The sequence below is a fragment of the Pogona vitticeps genome, chromosome 2, assembly GCF_051106095.1.
Source record: "Pogona vitticeps strain Pit_001003342236 chromosome 2, PviZW2.1, whole genome shotgun sequence".
NCBI lineage: Eukaryota > Metazoa > Chordata > Lepidosauria > Squamata > Agamidae > Pogona > Pogona vitticeps.
Window position 1 is genome coordinate 243,235,389 of NC_135784.1, and position 20,083 is coordinate 243,255,471.

Here is a 20,083-nt window from a genome sequence, read left to right on the forward strand (position 1 = left end):
TCATTTATTTAAAATATTTTTACACTGCCTTTCTCCTTGAAAGCACCCAAGGTGGCTTAGTTGTTTTGTTTCTTGTCTACTTTTTTAATTTTATTTTGTTTCTATTTGATGATTTAACATCCCATCTGTTATACTACATTTCATTCATTGTCTTTTGATGTAAACCATCCAAAGTAGTGCCTAGCACTAATCAAGTGGTATGCGAGCGAGCGAATGAGCGAACAAGTGAGCGAACAAGCAAATGAATGAATGAACAAGCAAGCGAACGAGCGAGCAAAAGAACAAGCAAGTGAACAAACAAATAAAATGATAAAAATGCACTGAGAGTACAAGAAAGTTTAAACTTTTGCAGCAAATGCCTCGGTAAACAGGAAGGTCTTTATTGTGTGGAATAATACGGGAAGAGAAGGTACCAATTTAAGCCATTGGGGGAAATGAACTCCACAATTCAGGTGCAGCCACTGAGAGCTTCCTCACATCTCTTCAGTGTTAATATATCTTGACCTCTAATTACAAGACAGCCGTGGCATCTGTTTCTGGAGAGAGTGGAGATCCGAACCTGAATTTTTCATCTTCAGACATCGTGAATTACAAATTTAAACAAACAAAGCATTTTTTTTTGCCTTGCCTCGGTTCCATTTTATCTGCAGTTTAAAACACAGCTATGAAACAGGTTTTCTCTAGATTGCAACTTCAGAGTGTCATATGGGAAGATAATTTACTGTGTAGGACTATTCATTTAAAAGCTATCAAACGTTCCTGTTGGCCTTTCTTACTGTGGATTTTAGGTTGTGATCCAGCAATAAGGCATCTTGTTTTCTTTCTTAATCCCCTGAGCATGCCATATGCTACCGACAGTAATTTTCAAGTGTAATTTTCTCAGTTGTGAATTCAAAGGTATCTCTGGGAAGAAGCTGGAAGAGCCTTTGGAGGGAGAAAAACAGCTGCAAATGGAAAACTTGTAATAACAACGAAGTCTGTTTTCTGAGAAGCTGTTGAAAGTAAAGCACTTCAAATTCTCATCATTTCAGCAGTGGAGCTACTTAAAGTAACTGCATACCTGTTTTTGTTTTTATGTTGTCATGATGTTAGGTCATTACTGACTTATTGCAATCCTGTGAATTAATAACCTCCCGAAGGTCTTATCATTAACAGCCCTGCTCAGGCCTTGTAAATTAAACAGTGTGGCTTATTTTACCGAATCAGTGCATCTCTTGTTAATCTTCCTAATTTCCTACTGTTTTCAGTTGCAAGGGGCAAGCAACAAAAGCCTTCAACTTGTCCTAGTATTATTATTTTTTCCAGCGAGTCTTGTCTTCTCATGATATATCCAAAGTACAATAGACTCCGAGCCCAATCACACATGAGAAAAGAACCTCAGTTACATAAATTCTTTTCATCCCTCTCTTGTACTGATACATTTTTATATAAATGTGGGAGGGCTTACTCCTTTTTGAACTGCATTGCTACATTTCTTTCGATTTCAACCGTTATAGCAGGCTACACTGCTCTCTAAATTTTGTATCGATTCATTTTTTTCTAGAGTTTCTTGGGGAGATCAGCCCCCCCTTGTCCTTTGTTTTTTAAATTTACAAAAGTGATATATTGATAGACCAGTACAAGCCTTCTCTCTCTCTCTCTCCCATTTTCCCATCTCTCCCTCTCATTGCTTGCATTTTTCTTTTCCCTTTTGCACAGCATCGAGAGGAGGAAGTAGGTTTCAAAAGACTTGCAAAGTATTGTGTAGAGCAGGGTTTTAAAAAAGAGAGAAGAGACAATGCAACACCCCCTTCTTTATAATTCAAAGAAGGAAATGTTTCTTTCTTTTAGCCTTGTGGTGCAGTGGTTAAACTGCTGTACTGCAGCCAAAACTGTGCTCATGACCTGGGGTTCAATCCCAGGTAGGCGGCTCAAGGTTGACTCCGCCTTCTATCCTTCTGAGGTCGATAAAATGAGTACCCAGCTCGCTGGGGGGGGAATATGTAGCCTGCATAATTAACTTGTAAACCACCCAGAGAGTGCTTGAAGCTCTATGGGGCGGTATATAAGCAGCATGCTTTTGCTTTGCTTCTGTGCTCAAGCCTTCTTTCACTCAGAAGAAAGGGAAAGACTGTCTCCTAAGCAATGCATTCATGCTGTTTTTGTGGCGGCAGTGGCTACTAGCGATTCATTGATATCTGTTTTTTAAAAAAAATTAAAAGAGGTAGAAGCACAGTGGCCATGAAGTGCCCATGGCATCCCAAAACCCAACCCCTTCTCAAAGAAAATAAATCAACAGCAACCATTACTACTAACATTCACATACACTGAAATGGTAAGAAACGAAGCAATACATGATTGTTACATTTTAAAACAACTCTCCTGTTGAGAGGAAATAAATTGATTGCCAGGGCAAACAAATTAATATTAGCTGTGCATCACATAAATGGAACATGTTGAAATGATCCAAATAACACCCAAAATAATATAACTGGGGTTCTTTTGGCAAGTGTGATTGAGCCCTCAGTCTTCTGATTTCTTGTCTACAGTCTTAATTTGGATTGATGATTGAATCAAGATATAAATAGTTTTTAACTATTTTAATCTTTATATTGTCAATATTAAAATTATGCAATTTTTGTAGTAATTTTTTCTCATTATTCAATTGTAATCACAATTTTGTGCATTTCCCTTTAATTGTCATCAATAGTCATTTCAGATTATTGGTCTTTGGTTCTGGGAATATGATGTGATTTGCATATCTTAAATTATTGATTTTATTTCCAGCAATTTTCAATTCTTCATCCTTTGAATCTAATTAAGGCTTCTATATTATATTTCTTGCATACAGATCGAACAGCTAGGGAGATAAAATATACCCTTATTTGACATCTTTGCCCATTGGAAACCATTGTGTCTATCCATTTTGTGGCCTGACAGTAGCCTTTTGTACAGAATATATCAGGACAAGAAAATGTTGTGGTCATTATTTTAGAATGATCCATAGGTTTTTGTCATCTACATAGCCAACAGCTATGTGGTGATCTATAAAGCACAAACTGGTTTTCTTCTGAAACACTTTGGCACACTCCAGTAGTTAATGTGTTTGCAATTGAATGTTTGGTTCCTTGACCTTCTCTGAACCCAGTTTGAGCAACTGGCATTTCTCACTTCCTAGAGCAGTGGTTTCTAACCTTGGGTCTCCAGATATTCTTGGAGTAAAACTCCCAGAAGCCTTCACTACTATTTGTGTTGACCAAGATTCCTGGGAGTTGTCAGGTTACAACTAGATTATAAAACTCTTCATTGTAAAAAGCTTGTACAATATTTTGTTATCACAGGTAATTAATATAAAGTTCCTTTAGTTATTGTACTCTTTGGAATCTCTTTCTTTTGGATTTTAAGATATATATTTATACTATTTTCATCCTGTTGGCCATTATTTTATTTTTCATATTTGTTGGCATTTCTTAATTTGCAGAAATTGTCTCAGTATCTTGAAATAGTTCTATTGGTATTTCAGTAATCATGGTGATTTATTTCTTCCTATTAACTGGAAATCAGCTTTCACTTCACATTTTACAACTGCAGGTTTTTCATTAAAAGATTCTTCTTTAAAAAAATTAGTTATCCTTACTTTCTCCTGTATGGCTCATGATTGACCAAAATCCTGTTGCTTAGCACAGTAGATTGCATTATGATTTAGTGAGTAAATACGTTTGCAAGTTCTATTGAAATTGACTTACTCTAACTGTGATCTACTAAGCTAAACTATATTACTATTAGAGTAGAATCATTTGAATCAATGGAACTTAAAGAAGACTCATCAAATCCCCACTGATTCAACAAGGATCATGTCAGATGGTATATCCTCTGGGAAGCTGCTGCCAAACGGACTACAGGACTCAGCAGACCCTGTTAAGAGACCAGGACAGGCTGCTGCAAAGCTACTGGAACAATGTAAATGGAAAACTTGGATTCTTGCTGAAAATTGAGAAATTATGAAATGTTTTTATGAGGCAAATCCAACAACCTGTGGTTTTCAAAAAAGAATGATGGAAATTTGGAAAAGGAAACACCCAAGTAGTGACGTAACTGAACAATGATTAATGGGCCAGAGAAGGTTTATCGCCAGGAGTAAAGTGTTTTCAGAACTGGAATTGCAAGAACGAGAAAAGGTGGCAAAATCAACACAGAACAGCAACCATAATATGGAAGACAAATGGAGGGTAGAGGTAGACACAACAGTGGAAGAAAACATATCAGTAGAGGAACAACTTACAAAAAACCCCAGAAATTATGAGTTGACAGAATAGCAAATTTCACTGAGGGGAAAAATAGTAAACCATATTAGCCAGTACACAGAAAGACAAAGGCTCCCAAATTTGCAGCAATTACAAATAAACCAGTAAAAGATTTACTGAATGATGCAAATGTTATCATCAGAACAATCCTAACCAACATGCTAAAGGAAACAAACCAACTCATGTATAGCACAGCTACCATAATAACCATGTAACTTGGTTACAAACTACAAAACCACCAGAAAATTCATGGCACCCCAAGTGCAGACACTTGAAAGATTCAGAACTTAAAAATGAAAATGTAAAAGCTAGACTATGCAAAATATATGACTTAGAAAGGAAAACAATTGTTGAAACTATGGAAGAATTAAAACAGCGAATAACTGTTACAGCAAAGAAAATGGAAAGATATGGTGGAAGTTTGAAACAATATAAAGAAAAAGGCAATTTCAAAATAACCAATGATTATTCTATACATCACTAGGAGAAAATGCAGAGCAAAAGAATTTATGCCCATGTAAAGATGATGCTCTAAAATTTTGGAAAGAAATATGGGAGAGCCCAACCGGACATAACAAAAATGCATCATGGATTAAAAACATTTGTAAGGAAATGGAAGGAAAACAAATGGATGATATTGTAATAACAACTGAAATGTTTAAGAGGCAAGTAAAGGCTGTGAAGAATTGGAGTGCACCTGGTCCAGATGAGCTGCACAGATTTTGGTTAAAGCATCTAACAAGTCTCCATCAATGTATAGCAGTGCAATTTAACCACTTACTTCAAAATTCTACAACTGAAGACTGGATGACAACAGGCCGCATATTTCTGATAATAAAAGATAATCAAAAAGGCAATGAACCCAGTAATTATTGACCAATTACATGCCTTCGAACAATGTTCAAGCTCCTCACAGGAGTACTTGCAAGATCAATATATAAATACCTGAAAACTCCCTATACCCAACTGTACAGGAAGGAAATTTTAAAAAATCAAGAGGCACAAAAGATCAGCTGCTTATTGATAAAATGATCCTGAAGAATGCAAAAAGATGAAGAACAAACCTTGGCCTGGATAGACTATAAAAACGCATTAGACTCATTGCCACACAGCTGGATTAACACCTGCCTAAAAATGTTCGTGATCAGTAAAAACATTCAAAAGTTCCTCAAGAAAGACATGGAAAAATGGAAAACTGTCTTAATGGCTTATGATGAAGAAACTGGGGGAGTTAACATCAAAAGAAGAATATTTCAGGGGGATTCTTTGTCACCACTACTGTTTAATGTCTCACTAATCCCCATGTCAATAATTTTAAATAAAACTGGATTGGGCTACCATATTTCACAAGATGGAAAAATTAATAATCTCTTATACATGGATGACCTAAAACTATATGCAAAAAGTTCCACAGAGATAGAATCATTGCTAAACACAGTGCAAATATTTAGTGAAGATATCCAGATGAAATTTGGAGTTGACAAATCTGCAGCTCTGTCTATACACCGTGGCAAGATCCCAAAACTAGATGAAATAGAGTTTATAAAATTGGAATATTATAAAATCACTATCAACTGATGAAAATCATAAATACCTTGGAATATAGAAGCAGACAATATCATGCACACAAAAGTTAAAGAGCTGACAGAAAGAGAATATATCAAAAGACTGTTGAAAAATCTTAAAATCAAAATAAATGGGCAAATACAATCAAAGACATAAACACATGGACCCTTTCAGTGATTAGGATACCCAGCTGGAATAATAATATTGTACTCAAAACGAATTAGAAGAATTGGATCTAAAACATGGAAACTAATGAACATGTATCACATACTTCATCCAAAAAGCAGATGTGGACAGATTATATATACCACAAAAAATCAGAGGCCATGGATTACTGCGAATACAGGAGGTAGTAGAGGAAGAAAAAAAGAAACCTAAATGATTATATCAGTACAAGCAGAGAAAAATTACTGAAGGCTGTGAAAATGGAGAATATTTTGAAAACGACAGAAACAAAGCTCAATATAAGAAACAACTATTTGAAAAGAAATTAAACAGCTGGAAAAATAAACCACTGCATGGACAACACCTGAGAAATGTTGATACAAAGGATGATTATAATTCAAGATGGGCATGGCTAAAACTGGGGACCCTTAAGAAAAAAACTGAAGGCTTGATTTTTGCTGCACAAGAACACTCAAAACCAACGTGATGAAAGCTAAGATCCAAGGAGTTAGTGCTAACAGAAAATGTCAACTCTGCCAAGAAAAAGATGAAACTGTGTCACACCTCATCTGTGAATGTCCAAAGATTGTACAGATTACAAAGTTAGACAAAGTTAGTGCACTGGTCATTATGCAAAAAATATAACTTGCTGGCCTCCCAAAACCCATGGGAACATCAGGTAGAGAAGGTGTCAGAAAATGAGGAAGTCAAGATCTTGTGGGATTTCCGGATCCAAACAGACAGACACTTTGAACATAAAACACCAGACACAGTAGTAATAGAACAAAGAAATGGCCGGATCATTGCCACTGCAGTTCCAGGGAATGTCATAGTTGAAAATAAAGAATTGGAAAAACTAACGTAGTACAGAGACCTGGCAGTTGAAACATCTCACCTCTGGAAGAAACACACTTCAGTGGTCCCTGTAGTCGTTGGGGCTTTGGGAACAATATCAAGAAATTACACCCAGTACTATAAGCAGTTGCAGATCTCAGAAATCACACCATCAGAGCTACAAAAACGGCAATATTAGGAACAGCATACAGTATATACTGCATCAATATTTAACAGATACTTAGGTTTTTGGTTAAAACTTGTATCTGTTATATAATACCAGTCAATGTTTTTATAATTTTGACTATGCCTGGAGTTTTTGAATAATAATAATAGAAGATCTTAATGATCTCTTTTTTTCTTATGGCAACTGCATAACAGCTACTAGCTCTGAGCAAAGACAGGATTCTCATTTATTTTTATTTTAAAAAAATCATTATTATTCTTAGGCTTCAGAGCTGCAAGAGCAGCTGGACTCCACTGTGCAAAAGCCGGGAAAAAGCAAACACATGCTGAAACCTAACGAGAATGGTGAGCAGAAGAGAGAGACACCTTTCAGATTTGTGATGTGCCTGGTCTAATGAGTCAAAGTTCTCAATTGGAAACACTTTGTGTTCCACAGGGGATTTCAGTTTTGCTGCTAGTTCACTACTCAAAGGACTTAAACAAGTGCCATGGATCATAAAATGGATATTGAATTTCAGTGTGTGCATGACTGGGAGACTCAAATCTACATTATATGGCTGTGAATATGGAGTTTTGCATGCATAGATCAATGGAGAAAGTATCCTGAGATTATTAACCAGAACATAAATCTGAGTAAATTCAGTAGGAGTCACATGTTTTTGGATAGGCTAAAGCGTTGAAGTATCTTAATATGGTAATTCTTGTGACTAGTTTTTTTTCTTTTTTCTTTTAATGATTATTGGAAGACTGGTATGAAGAGACCGGGCTGAACTTCAATAAATAGAAGCTAACTTGGGAGTTGTTTTTATTTGTGTGTCAAAGTACCTTGCAAAGGTGTCATTCTGAGACCAAACAGGAATTTTCAAAAGAAGACTTGGAACATCTTCCATTGTCTCTCTTAAATCCAAAGTTACAATATGTGGTCACAACCTGTTCCAAAGGCGTCCTGCCCCTCTGGCGGGCGCCCACTGAGAAGGAGTGCCCAGAGGAGATGAGGCAAGGAAGCCAGACTGCTGTTTCCAAGGGGGCACCTGTTTGGTGGGGGTGGGCCCCCAATCTGGAGAATACCTGTTCAGCCATTGACCAAACTGGCACGAACCACTGAACCAGGAGTTCATGCCCATCTTTATACCTGATAGTATGCAAGCTCCATAACATGTAGTTTAAATGAGCAACTGGTTGCATGTTGTACAACTTTGTTGAGAAAAACCAAAGATGTGCAACTGAATGTTTCTGACACCTGTTCCTATACCTGGCCACACTGGCTAGGTGTTACAGGAAGGATTCGGATGTGAATTTAAATATGGAATTTGTACTCCAGGTCATTGACTGTGTGGTTTTTTTTTTTTGCATAACATTGCCACATGTTATATTTTCCCCATAAAAACCTGTCTGTTTCCTTTCCCCTGTTAAGTTTTTCATTACACTCACAATCTAAATATTTTGCAGTGTGTATGTGTTTGATAATATGGTTGCAGTACTTTCCACTTGTTTGTTTGTGACATGCTAGAGTGGCATTCCTATGGGGTTACCTCATCTCTAGCCATCCCATATTTATTTATTTATTTATTTATTTATTTATTTATTTATTTATTTATTTATTTATTTATTTATTTATTTATTTATTTATTTATTTATTTATTTATTTATTTATTTAGCTCATATGCTGCCCAACTCCTAAGATCAGTACTTGGGGTGGTTTATATAACATGAACCAAAAAGATATATACCCAAAAAAACCCAGTATTCCCCATACCTCCCCAGCTAAATCAATTGGACGTTAATTATAATAAAAAGGTGAGCACCTGATGACAGCTGAAATGAAAAAGAATCCTAAAATCATAACAATAAACCACATACACTATATAAAAACTAAATAACTACACTATAACAACATATAATAGAACCATAGGCATCTTATTGTCTTGCATGGACCAGTGATAAGATTCAAGACACCAATAAGCAGCTCTGTTTTCATTTTCAGCTGAACAGCGACGTATGAATCCATTTTGGTGTTGTCTTCTTAAAGAGCAGGACTCATATCACAAAGATCCTGTGCAGGGAAATGCTGATGGGCACAAGGAGGGACACAGATGGTCTCCAGCACAACAGGAAGAGGCAACAAGGAGAAGTGGTGGCTCAAGGACTGGGACTGGGGCACCTCGTTCTCCTAAATGTTGGGGTTTTCTCCCTGCTGTAGTCATGAGATGTCTATGTGTCAAGTTGGAAAGAAATGTCAGAGAATGGGCACACTTGTCAGGGGATAGATAGATCAAAGGATGGGTCAAACCGCATTGATGGCCAGAGGACTGGTTAAACCATGCAGACCTTTGTACACACGACAAGAAATTTCTCTCTCACTGCATCTTTTGGGGGGCTGGTATGAAAACTGGACCTCCAAAAGGGTCGGAAGAAATTCATGTAAGCTCAAACGAGATGGAAGTCTGATAACCCCTCATAGTCCAGAAAAGCGGAGTTTCCAAGATTTGCTCTAAACCCGCTGAACTAATTACAAAAAGGGACAGAGGAGATATTTTCAGTTTACAGGCTCATCAGCTCAGATCTTAAATAAATAGAATAATTTCCTTCTAGGTTTGCAACACGGAAGAAATGGGATCTTCCATTATGAACCCTCAGTGAATGGCCATCCAAAAGATACCTTAATAGCAATATTTTTAGAAGAGTGGAACAATTTTCTAGATTTCAAAGAAAGAAGCATCTGCTAAAGTTTGCTGAAATGAAATCCAACTACAGTATATAAAATACAAATATATGATTCCAGTATATAAAATAATTAGCTACCTGTCATCTCTCCCTTTCCCCCATCCTTTCCCCCCAGCAATCCTTTGAGATCATGACTAAGTGAGGACTTTGATGATTCCAACAAAAAGACAAACAATTTTCCCCTCACGGGCAGATATCTAAACTGACCACAGCATAAAAATATTGCACATCCATTCATTATATTGCCTGGTCTCAGTGTTTTATTGTGTATTGGTCAGCACAAAAAGCCATGTTGACTCCATCCAGTTGACTCTGTTTTTATATTGCAAACAAGAAAGGATTAAGAAATGTAAGTAAAAACAGCAGAGAAAACCTGTTAATGAGCTTTCTAATTGTGTAGTGCTTTTCAAAGTATTCACACACAGTAGGGGTTTTATATATAGTATATACAAAAATTATCTTGCTGCCGATAATGGAGGTGGTGTTGAGGCATCCTGAGGTAAGTAACAGATGGCATGAAACTGAAACTGTGGATGATTGTCAAAGGAAGGCGAGAAAAAAGCCTTAAGATGGTATTGGCAGGCAGGGCAGAGGTGAAAATGCACCCCTGTGGCTCAGTAAGAAACACAATGGTGTCATAATAGGCAGCTGCAGTTTGGAAGAAGAGACGGAGAGGAAATGTTTAAAAGGAGCTCTAACTGGCTTCTGAAGAGTGTGTCTTCTGGCTGGCGTTAAAAAAAGGTGTGGAGGGATCAATACGCTTGTTATCTCTAAGATATGACTACTTCCTGCATTCTCCTGTGAAGTCATTAACAAAGTGTATTTCTTGAAATTTTAGACGTATTGAGTGTTTGTTAACCTGAATGATCTTGGTTATAACTTGAAATGGCTGTAGAAGAACTCAAGTTTAAATTCAATACCGAGTTGTCTCAGGAGCTCAACTTGGAAGTGAGAGATGAATTCTGAAATGCTGTTGAAACAACATCAGAAGGTATGTACATCATAGTAGGTTTTTATGGGGGGAAATATTCCAGTTCCATAGTCAGCCAATGCCTCTCTTAGAAGCAAACAGATTTGTACAACGTTGTGGACAAGTCATTGACATCTCTAGATCCCTTTAAGGTAAAGGTAAAAGTTCCCCTTGACTTTTTTTAGTCCAGTCGTGTGCGACTCTAGGGGGTGCTCATCCCATTTTCAAGCCGTAGAGCCAGCGCTTTTCCAAAGACAGTTTCCATTGTCACATGGCCAGCGTGACTAGGGAACACTCTTTTACCTTCCCACCGAGATGGTACCTATTTATCTACTCGCATTTACATGCTTTCGAACTGCTAGGTTGGCGAGGAGCTGGGACAAAGCGATGGGAGCTCACTCTGTTGCATGGATTCGATCTTACGACTGCTGGTCTTCTGACCCTGCAGCACAGGCTTCTGCGGTTTAGCCCACAGCACCACCACATCCCTTTAACAGGCAGCTAATTGTACAAAACACAATGGGAGCATTACATTTGACCATGTTGAGTCAAGGGCAGATTTCCATTTTAGACTCTAAGCCTGTTTGTGGTGGAGACATCCAGACATTCATCACCAAGCAGCTGGCAACACTATAGACCTTTGCAATCAGTGTGAAAACATCCATCTGTCTTCTAACTGATGAGAATATTAGGAGGCCAAGCTTATCTGCAACATTCTTGCCCTTCATGAGTCTAGGCAAATGCTTTTCAGGTTACAAATAGGACTGCTGGGATAAATAGGCATATACCGTATTTTTCGCACCATAAGACACACTTTTCCCCCACACAACAGGGTGGGTGGAAAGTCTGTGCGTCTTATGGAGTGAAAAAAACAGATTATATTTCCCTGTTTTCTCCTCCTAAAAAATTGGTGCGTCTTATGGAAAGGTGCGTCTTATGGAGCGAAAAATACGGTAATTTAGCTTCTCCCAAACTTGTGTCCTCCAAATTTCTTGGACCTCGGTTGCCATGATCTCGGGCTGACATAATAGTTCAGTAGTTTGTAAATATAAAATCCAGTTATGCTCCAGAACATGTTTGGGAACCTGGTGTTCCTGAGTTTCACATAAGTCAGTAGGATGATACCTTTAATTCAGTTATACTAGAAATCAGACAAATCAATACATGGCAAATTCTGTAGAGACAAGGCACTAGGATCCTCTTCTCCATGTAGACATTCTTAGAGCAACAAGGTAAACCAGGTGCTAATACAATGAAAACAAGCATACAGAATTTGCCTGCTCACTCCGAGAATAAAAAGACGGAAACAGCTTAACTAGGGCCATTTTATTAAGTAAATATTTTAACCACCCGCAACCTGCAGAGGGGCAGAAACCTGGGACAGGCTCTAGGGGTATTTCCTACCCCCTCCGTGACCCCAGTGAATGAGTCCCAAAGGCTTGGTCCAAGCTGTCCCCAGAGCAGTTCATACCTGGCTAAAATAGGGAGCCCCTCCCCAGCTGACAGCTGTCGAATCCTTGGACGTAGATGATACTTGGGGGGCTCTGGCCCCCCTAAATACCCCTCATCATGGCAAGTGAATCTCTGGATCCTAGCTGCTGCAAAACTGGGCACTAGATGATGATGATGATGATGATGATGATGATGATGATGATCATGATCATGATGATGATCATGATGATGATCATGATTAATATGCCACATTTCTCCCAACAAGGAACCCAAAGCATCTCGCAAGATTTAAAATTCACACAATTTAAAAACACAATGAGTTAAATATTAAAAGAGAAATGAAATGATTTAAAATTAAAAAGATTAAAACATGGAAAGATTAAAATTATTTGCTGAAATGGGTTTCAGGGATTATTGGGATCTCACCGAAACAGATTTCCCATTCCGAAATACTGCCCACATGGCCTATTTAAAGCAACTCCACCATCAAATTACCTTTAACAGCCCATGGGTAACCATTATGGAATAGGCAAGAATACACCTGTCTACTTTAAACCAATTTGTTAAGACAGGCCCAAAATTCCCGATTGGCCCTGAAGTAACCACACAAGCCGCATTGAACCCAGGGTGGGCTGTGGGTTCCTGTTCATGAAAGAGGGCTGGCTGGGGGTAAGCAGGCTTAATTACGATCTGGCATAGCCCCGCCCCAAGGCCTGCCACATAGGTGCCTCCCCTTGCTTCTCCCCCCCCCCCCGTGGGATCAGACAGTCCCCACCGGCACAGCAATGGATGTGGTGGAGCTAAGCAGTAAATTTGCTTGAGTAAAGCCATCCCAGCCAAGCTTTGCTAGAATTAAATTCTCCTAATTTCTTCTGGGTAGTAATTTAGAATTGCCGGCCATAAAAATCTCACAGACGAAGACAAATAAGCAAGACGTTTGCTATATTTGGAGTGTGGGTGTGAGAGAGAAACAACCTAATTGGGCAGCAGCCCATGCTGAGAATTAATAATATCCCGCCCAGATACCCACAGCATTTTTAATGTCTGCCATTAAATTCAAAGCAGCAGCCATTGTGAAAACAGGGCATCCTTCTGAAGCACTGCTCTCCAACTGTGATGTCTTGACTTTCTTATTTATGGTCTGGCAAAGCTTTTTGTTCTCAGCTTCTGTTTTCTGGAACATTGTAGCTGGGAGTTAAACTTACATACACTTTCCTGCGCACACAGATAGCTTCTTTAAAAATTCTGTTTTATAAAATCTGCTAGGCACAATAAATGTCTTTTCCCACTCAACCATCTCTGAACTCTCCCCTACTAATCTGTTTCTGCTGGGATTATTTCTTGCAAATAATCCAGTTTTTAAACTTTGCCTGATGTAGATCTGCACTTGTGCCCTTCACCTTCTATCATCCTCAAGGAATATTCTAGCTGTGAGAATTTATCTCTTTCCAAACATACAGCTTCACAAACATTTAAAAAAACAACAACAGCTTTTTCCCCTCAGTTTAGATTGAAATGTTAGAAAGGAAATCTTTAGCCACTGGGCAGATGTTTCTCATGAGACCTCAGATAAAGACAGTCAACACCCAATACACCAGCAATAGAAGAATCTTGACCCTTCAGCTTGTTGGTCTACAGCTCCCACAGTCTCCTGCCATTTGTCAAGATGTCAGAGCTTCTGGCAGTGGAAGTAAAAACACAATACAAAAAACAAAAAAACATCTGGAGGATTCAGACCACTCCTTTATACCATTATCTAGACTCTTGGAATGTTGGATGGGGCATTTGTGAGAATGGCTAACCACTGGATTCTGAAAGATCTCCTGTATGGAGAATTAGTGCAGGGAAAACACCCCAGAGGGAGACCGTAGCTGCGATACAAGGATATCTGCAAGTGGGCTCTGAAGACGTTAGGAATGGACTTCAACAGATGGGAAACCTTGACATCTGAGTGTTCAGCCTGGAGGCAGGCGGCGCAGCATGGCCTCTCCCAATTTGAAGATACCCTTGTTCAGCAGGCCGAGGCAAAGCACAGTCCTGAAACCAGCAAAACCAGGGAGCTGGACAGGGGACAGATTGGATTTGTCTTCAGTGTGGAAGGGATTGTCACTCTTGTATTGGCCTTCTCAGCCACGCTAGATGCTGTTACAAGACCTCTATTCAGAGCACGTTACCATAGTCTCTCAAGACTGAAGGATGCCTACACAGAACGTTGTGTGTTTCAGAGATAGTCAGATCTTTGGTAGAAGAAACACTCTGTTAGTTTCCATGTCTGTAGGGGTGCCAGTGTGAAGATTACGGTAGCCATGGCCAGGTTTCTCTGGGTGTTGCTTTTCAGCCCCTGACTTTCTTGGTATGGCCATCCCTGCCATAGTAACACTCTAGCCACAAGGTAGACAGATAGCCTCAGGCTGCCAGGCAGTGTTACTCAGGAATAAATAGGGGACAGCCTACTAGACTGCCAGTATTAGTCCCATCTCTTCTCCTGGCCAATGATTAGCTACAGCATGGCTGAAATGTTCCAGACCACTTGACATGGAGAAGGAGGAACAAAACAATGAAAGAACAAGTAGGAAACTAAGTGCAGCCCAATAGTTTCATTAAGGAAATTTATTGTACAAGGATAAAAGAAAAGGAACAGGCAAGGGGAAGGAAAGTTGTCAGGGTACACTACAAAAGCAGGAAATAGAGGCTCAAATCCAGTAGGAAGTGGCAACTAGAGTAGGCCCACTGAAACAGTGGGGGTGAGCCAACTTTTTTGTAAGTTCCATTGATTCAAATGGGCATACTGAAGTTACCACATATAACCAGATTTCAGCCAGAGTCTTAAACCCAACAATGCTGGAATATATAAAAACATGTATTGAGGTTTAAGTCACACATTAAAGGCAACCCATGTTTTCTGTACATTTCTTGTTGCCTTCAAACTTTCCCCAGCATTATTGTCTTTTCCAGAGAATCCTGCTCGCTCTCATGATGTGCCCAAAGTAGTACAGCCTCAGTTTCAATATTTTTGCTTCCAAAGATAGTTCAGACTTGATATGATCTATTCTAAGACCCATTTGTTCATCTTTCTGGCAGTCCAGGGTATCCACAAAGCTCTCCTCTGACACCATATTTCAAACAAACAATTTTTTCCCTGTCAGATTTCTTCACTGTCCAGATTTCACACCCATACACGGGTGTGAAATATGAATGTGGATAATTTTGGTGTTGGTCTCCAATGACACATCCTTATACTTGATGATCTTTTCTAATTCCTTCATTGCTGTTATCTCGCGTCTCAGTCTTCTTCTGATTTCTTGGCTTCAGGATCTATTGGACTGATGATTAACCAAGGTATACAAAATCTCTATTTCCATTTCTTCATTGTCTACATTAAAATTTGTGTAGTTTTTCTGTAGCCATGATTTTTGTCTTCTTCATGCTCAGGTGCAGTCCTGCTTTGACACTTTCCCTAACAGCTGTTTCAAGTCATTGCTGCTTTCTGCCAATAAGATGGTGTCATTTGAATATCTTAAATTGTTAATGTTTTTCTCACCAATTTTTACTGTGTATTTACTCTAGTTAAACAAAAAAATTATATCTATCTGCACACTATATGTCTGTGGCAACAGTATGGCTCTAAGTCTGTACGATGTATATTTCAAGACTGTTTTCACTGCTCTTGGAGGTATTATAAAGAAAGGTAAAAAAGATGACCTTATCATGTTGTGTTGTGACTATTAGTGTTTTTTTAACTCTAATAGTACAATCAGGTTCTAGCCAAATTATATGCACATGAATTTTTGCTGATTAAAAGTTTGCTGTTCCCAGAGGAAAGATCCACCCATCTACTTCTTTTGGTGACTCTTATCTCAAAAAGATATATTAAAAAAAAACATTAAAAGCTGTGGCTCACTCTACAATGAAAGGAGACTAGTTTCATCTTTAATTGCTCATTCTCAGTTATCTACATTGACAGGTGTGATGAACTAGTGTAGGGATGTGAATTTTTGCTTGTCTCATCCTCACAAGCAAGGGCAAGGAGGTGAAACATTCTTTCTCTTGCCACCAAGCATATGAAGTATTTTGATACAATTCTTGTAGTGCTAAGAATAATGTTTTATGCAAAAAAAGTTTGTACAGAATGGCCCAATTTTGTACAAAATTCCACAATTGTGAATATTTGGCAGATGGAGTTACTGCTGCTTTCTTTAAGAATCTGAAGCTCTAGCTGGGTTGTTTGTATCTCTCGTAACAATCTTTCGGCACTTCTGTACTTGCTCTCTCTCTCTCTCTCTGTGTGTGTGTGCGTGTGTGCACAAGTGTATTTGCTTTTCAAAGGGAAAGAGCAGTAGAGATACAACTGATGCAATGGGAATTGCATTACCAATTGTGCATTCAAATTGCACAATTCCCTGGGTGTCATGCCTGACACATTTATCTGAGCACAATTTTATGTTCTAGCTGCATGAACTGGGTTTTGCCTTTTATGTATATTACAGAGATCTTTGGCTCACTCTCAGCTGGAGGCAAGTAAGTTCACAATAAATGCACAATTATATATATAAAAAACACAACCTACAAACAGTATTCAAGCCCACCACAAAAATACAACAAATGTTACAGTCAGCTAAGGACAGAAGGGACCCCCTCACCACCACAGGAGTATACCGGATACCTTGCAGTTGTGGCCAGGTATATATTGGAACCACAAAACGAAGCATCCACACCAGAATCAAATAACATGAGAGACACTGCAGACTAAAACAACCAGAAAAATCTGCAGTAGCTGAACATGCCCTGAAACAAACTGGACATGAAATTCTATTTCAAAATACTGAAATACTGGACAACACCAGCAATCATTACGTCAGACTGCACAGGGAAGCCATTGAAATCCACAAGCACAAGCACAGTTTCAACAAAAAAGAGGAAAGTATGAAGCTCAACAAATTTGCTCCCAGCTATCAAATATACTACATGCAAAAGGTCAACGAATTCTACCCACCCACAAGGACAGGGGATCACTACACACAAAAGACCAGCTAATGATACCCATCAACCACAGGAACAGATAATCTCTTCCCCTTAGCACAACAATATACCCACAATGATACACACTAATCACCCATCTACAGGAAAAGACAAAAGCCTATCTCACAGCCATAAATACTGCACTCCCAAGCCAACTACACCAGAGCACAGGTTGCTGTCCTCTGAAGATGCTGGCCACACAGACTGGCGAAATGTCAGGAAGAACAACCTTCAGAACATGGCCAAAGAGCCCAAAAAATCCAGAACAACCATCACAATTTATTGTTGAATTTTCCCATCCTGACATACTAAACTCACAAAAACAAAGAATATAATGAAAATTCTTTCCATTCCTGCTGTTACTAAGAAGCAATTACAAGTAATTATTCATAAAAAACAGAAGTCTACATCCTTTTTCCAGCTAGCACAGACCCACTGAATGAGTTGGAAATATTCATACCATTTGGCATTGAATTCGATGAATCTACTTTCACTGGGACTGGGAATTAGATATAGCAGAATAATTCCAATGGAAACCAAAGAAGGAAAAACATTGAAGGCTGTTTACAAAAAAGACGAGTTTGGGAAACCTGAGCTCTTTTCTAAACTTTGCTAAAAGCAGGGGAACAAATGCATGCACACAAACAATTTTTATCCCACTTATTCATCATCTTGTTGGAATTCTATTTGCAACCTTGCATGCTATCTGTAGTTGCGTGACTGGGAGGGCTTTTCTGGACTGGAGTGATTGTCTATCCAGCACTAACCAATCCTTCCTTTCTTCCAGCCTTTGATTTCAAAGAGAGCCCTATCTCTCTCTCTTTCCCCTCTCCTTCCTCTGTTGGTGTGCAGTTGTCTGTTTGCTGTTGATCTGTTTGTTTGGTTGTTAGATATGTGTGCAGTAAAGAAAGAAACATACGCAAGTCTAATTACAAGCAATTGTCAGGAAATAAAGTTTTTTGGTTCTTCCTCCTACAAATGTCTTGGCGAGTCGTTGCGACTTTAAGTACCAGTTAATGAGAAAGGAGTAGACCTGGGGGAACTTGTAGCTCTGTACTTGTACCACACAACAAAAGGGAATGTTACTAGAAATTCAACTTACAAGAAATATGGATGAGAAAAGTAAGTAGTAGCTAGAAAATATGTGCTGCTCTGAAATCTAGGAAAGATTCCTCTAGGTTTGGGTCAAACGGGATATAGACTGCTTTCAGTTTTAGATTCTGTGTTTGTTGTATTTCAAGCTGTTCCTGCTTGAGCCTTAAGAAAAGGCCAAGAGTGGAGGGACTCATCAAAATAATTTGCATACTATGTGTGGCAATCTCTGAAGAACAGACAAGGGGTACTATAAGAAGCCAGAATAGCACAAATAATTGAATCATGTTCCTAATGTTTCCTCTAAGGTTTTGATCTGCTGACCATTTTACTTCATTATATTCTACTCTTTCTGTTAATTGAGAGCACAGATTTGTTAATGTAAATATTAGAATTAGTTTTCTTTCTTTAATAGGATACACAATTGTGCTAAGATGCCCTGCCGACTAGACCGATATGGCTTACGCCTCCACAATCAAGAAAGGAAGGTGTAAAAATAATGCCTCATTAAGACAATGCAGTCAACTTCATTAGATTCAGCTTCATTAGTTTGTTTCTTTTCTTTTTCAGTTCCACTTTGCTCTCGGCTAAGTGTTTATTTGCATAAAGAGTGCCATCTGAGGTAGCATCAGCGGGCAAACATAGTGACTGAGGGCAGAAACAGACCTCACAGAAGGTCTGTGACTGGAGCTCAAAGCATGTTAGCATAAATCTGTAAGGTAAATTGGGTCTTTGTTGAACCCGGAAGCCAGCAAGCAAATTCTTAGCTATGTTAATACTAGGCCTATGCAATAGATCAAGTCAAATCTCAAATTACTAATTAGCTTTATTTGGAGGGGTTTGGATCTGGATTGGAGTGGGACAGCCAGAATGAAAGGAACATACAAACAGATTTGTATCTGGAACAGAAATCAAGTTGAATGCCCTTGTCTTGCTTCTAGTAAATCCTGGAGACTGCAAGGTGAACAGGTGGTCTTGTAGTACTGGCTGCTGTTGCTGCTCATTCAAAAGATAAAGTGAATAGAGATGGAATCATGGATAGCTGGGAAGAGCTGAGAACTCTGGACTCTTGTGCTGGTCCCTTCAACATGCAGAGGGATCAGATACGCATTCCTCGTTTCATTCTAGCAGTCTCCTGGCTCATTTCCCTGATGAGAGAGTTTATTCCCAGGCACAGGGCTAAGACTAGAGACATGTCCTTTGACCTTGAGCAATGCAGGGCATTGGCTTGCACCCTTGATCATGCAAAATATCAAACTTCTGGAAAAGAAACAGCAGACCTGTGGGCTGTGAGGAGCAGGCTATGATTGAGACCTCTCTCTCTTTTTGCTGTAGGTCAAAGGAGACTGCAACTTCTGCCCAAGCCGTTGGGTGTTTTGCACTGCTTCTCATGTCTTGCAGGCACATTCCTTGGATAATATTGAGTTTGGCTGAGTGTTTAACTGATGCTGAAACATATTGCACTGTGTTTAAATTTAGGGGAATCATCTAAACCCAACTTTAGGGTAAGAGACAATCTTTAGCATTTTTGAAATCAGACTTTGAAGGAATCAGGTGCATTAAGTTCCGAAAATCAATATTCACACGAAATAAGCTACTTTGCAAATGTCAGGAGGTGAACGAGGCTCTTTCTGTGTACTTAGACATTTCTTTTGGAACTACCATTCCCAAATATAACTTTCTGTGTGACTCTTGAGATTAAGATTCTGTGGCCAAAATCCTCTTAGATATGCCCACAAACATAATGCAAACGGCATAACATTTGGAGTCAGATTGCCTTAAGTAAAGAAAT

General features: G+C 38.8%; 1 long non-coding RNA gene across 4 annotated transcripts in view; it reads left to right on the forward strand.

Annotated features, from left to right (window-relative positions):
• Positions 1-20,083, forward strand: part of LOC140704886 (uncharacterized) — an 82,549-nt gene that overhangs the window by 25,104 nt on the left and 37,362 nt on the right. Inside the window, exon 2 of one of the 4 annotated variants that reach the window (XR_013542082.1) lies at positions 10,597-10,749. The exons of the other annotated variants lie outside the window; for them this stretch is intronic. This is a non-coding gene — a long non-coding RNA (uncharacterized LOC140704886). The remainder of the gene's footprint in view (positions 1-10,596; positions 10,750-20,083) is intronic. 4 annotated transcript variants of the gene reach the window in all.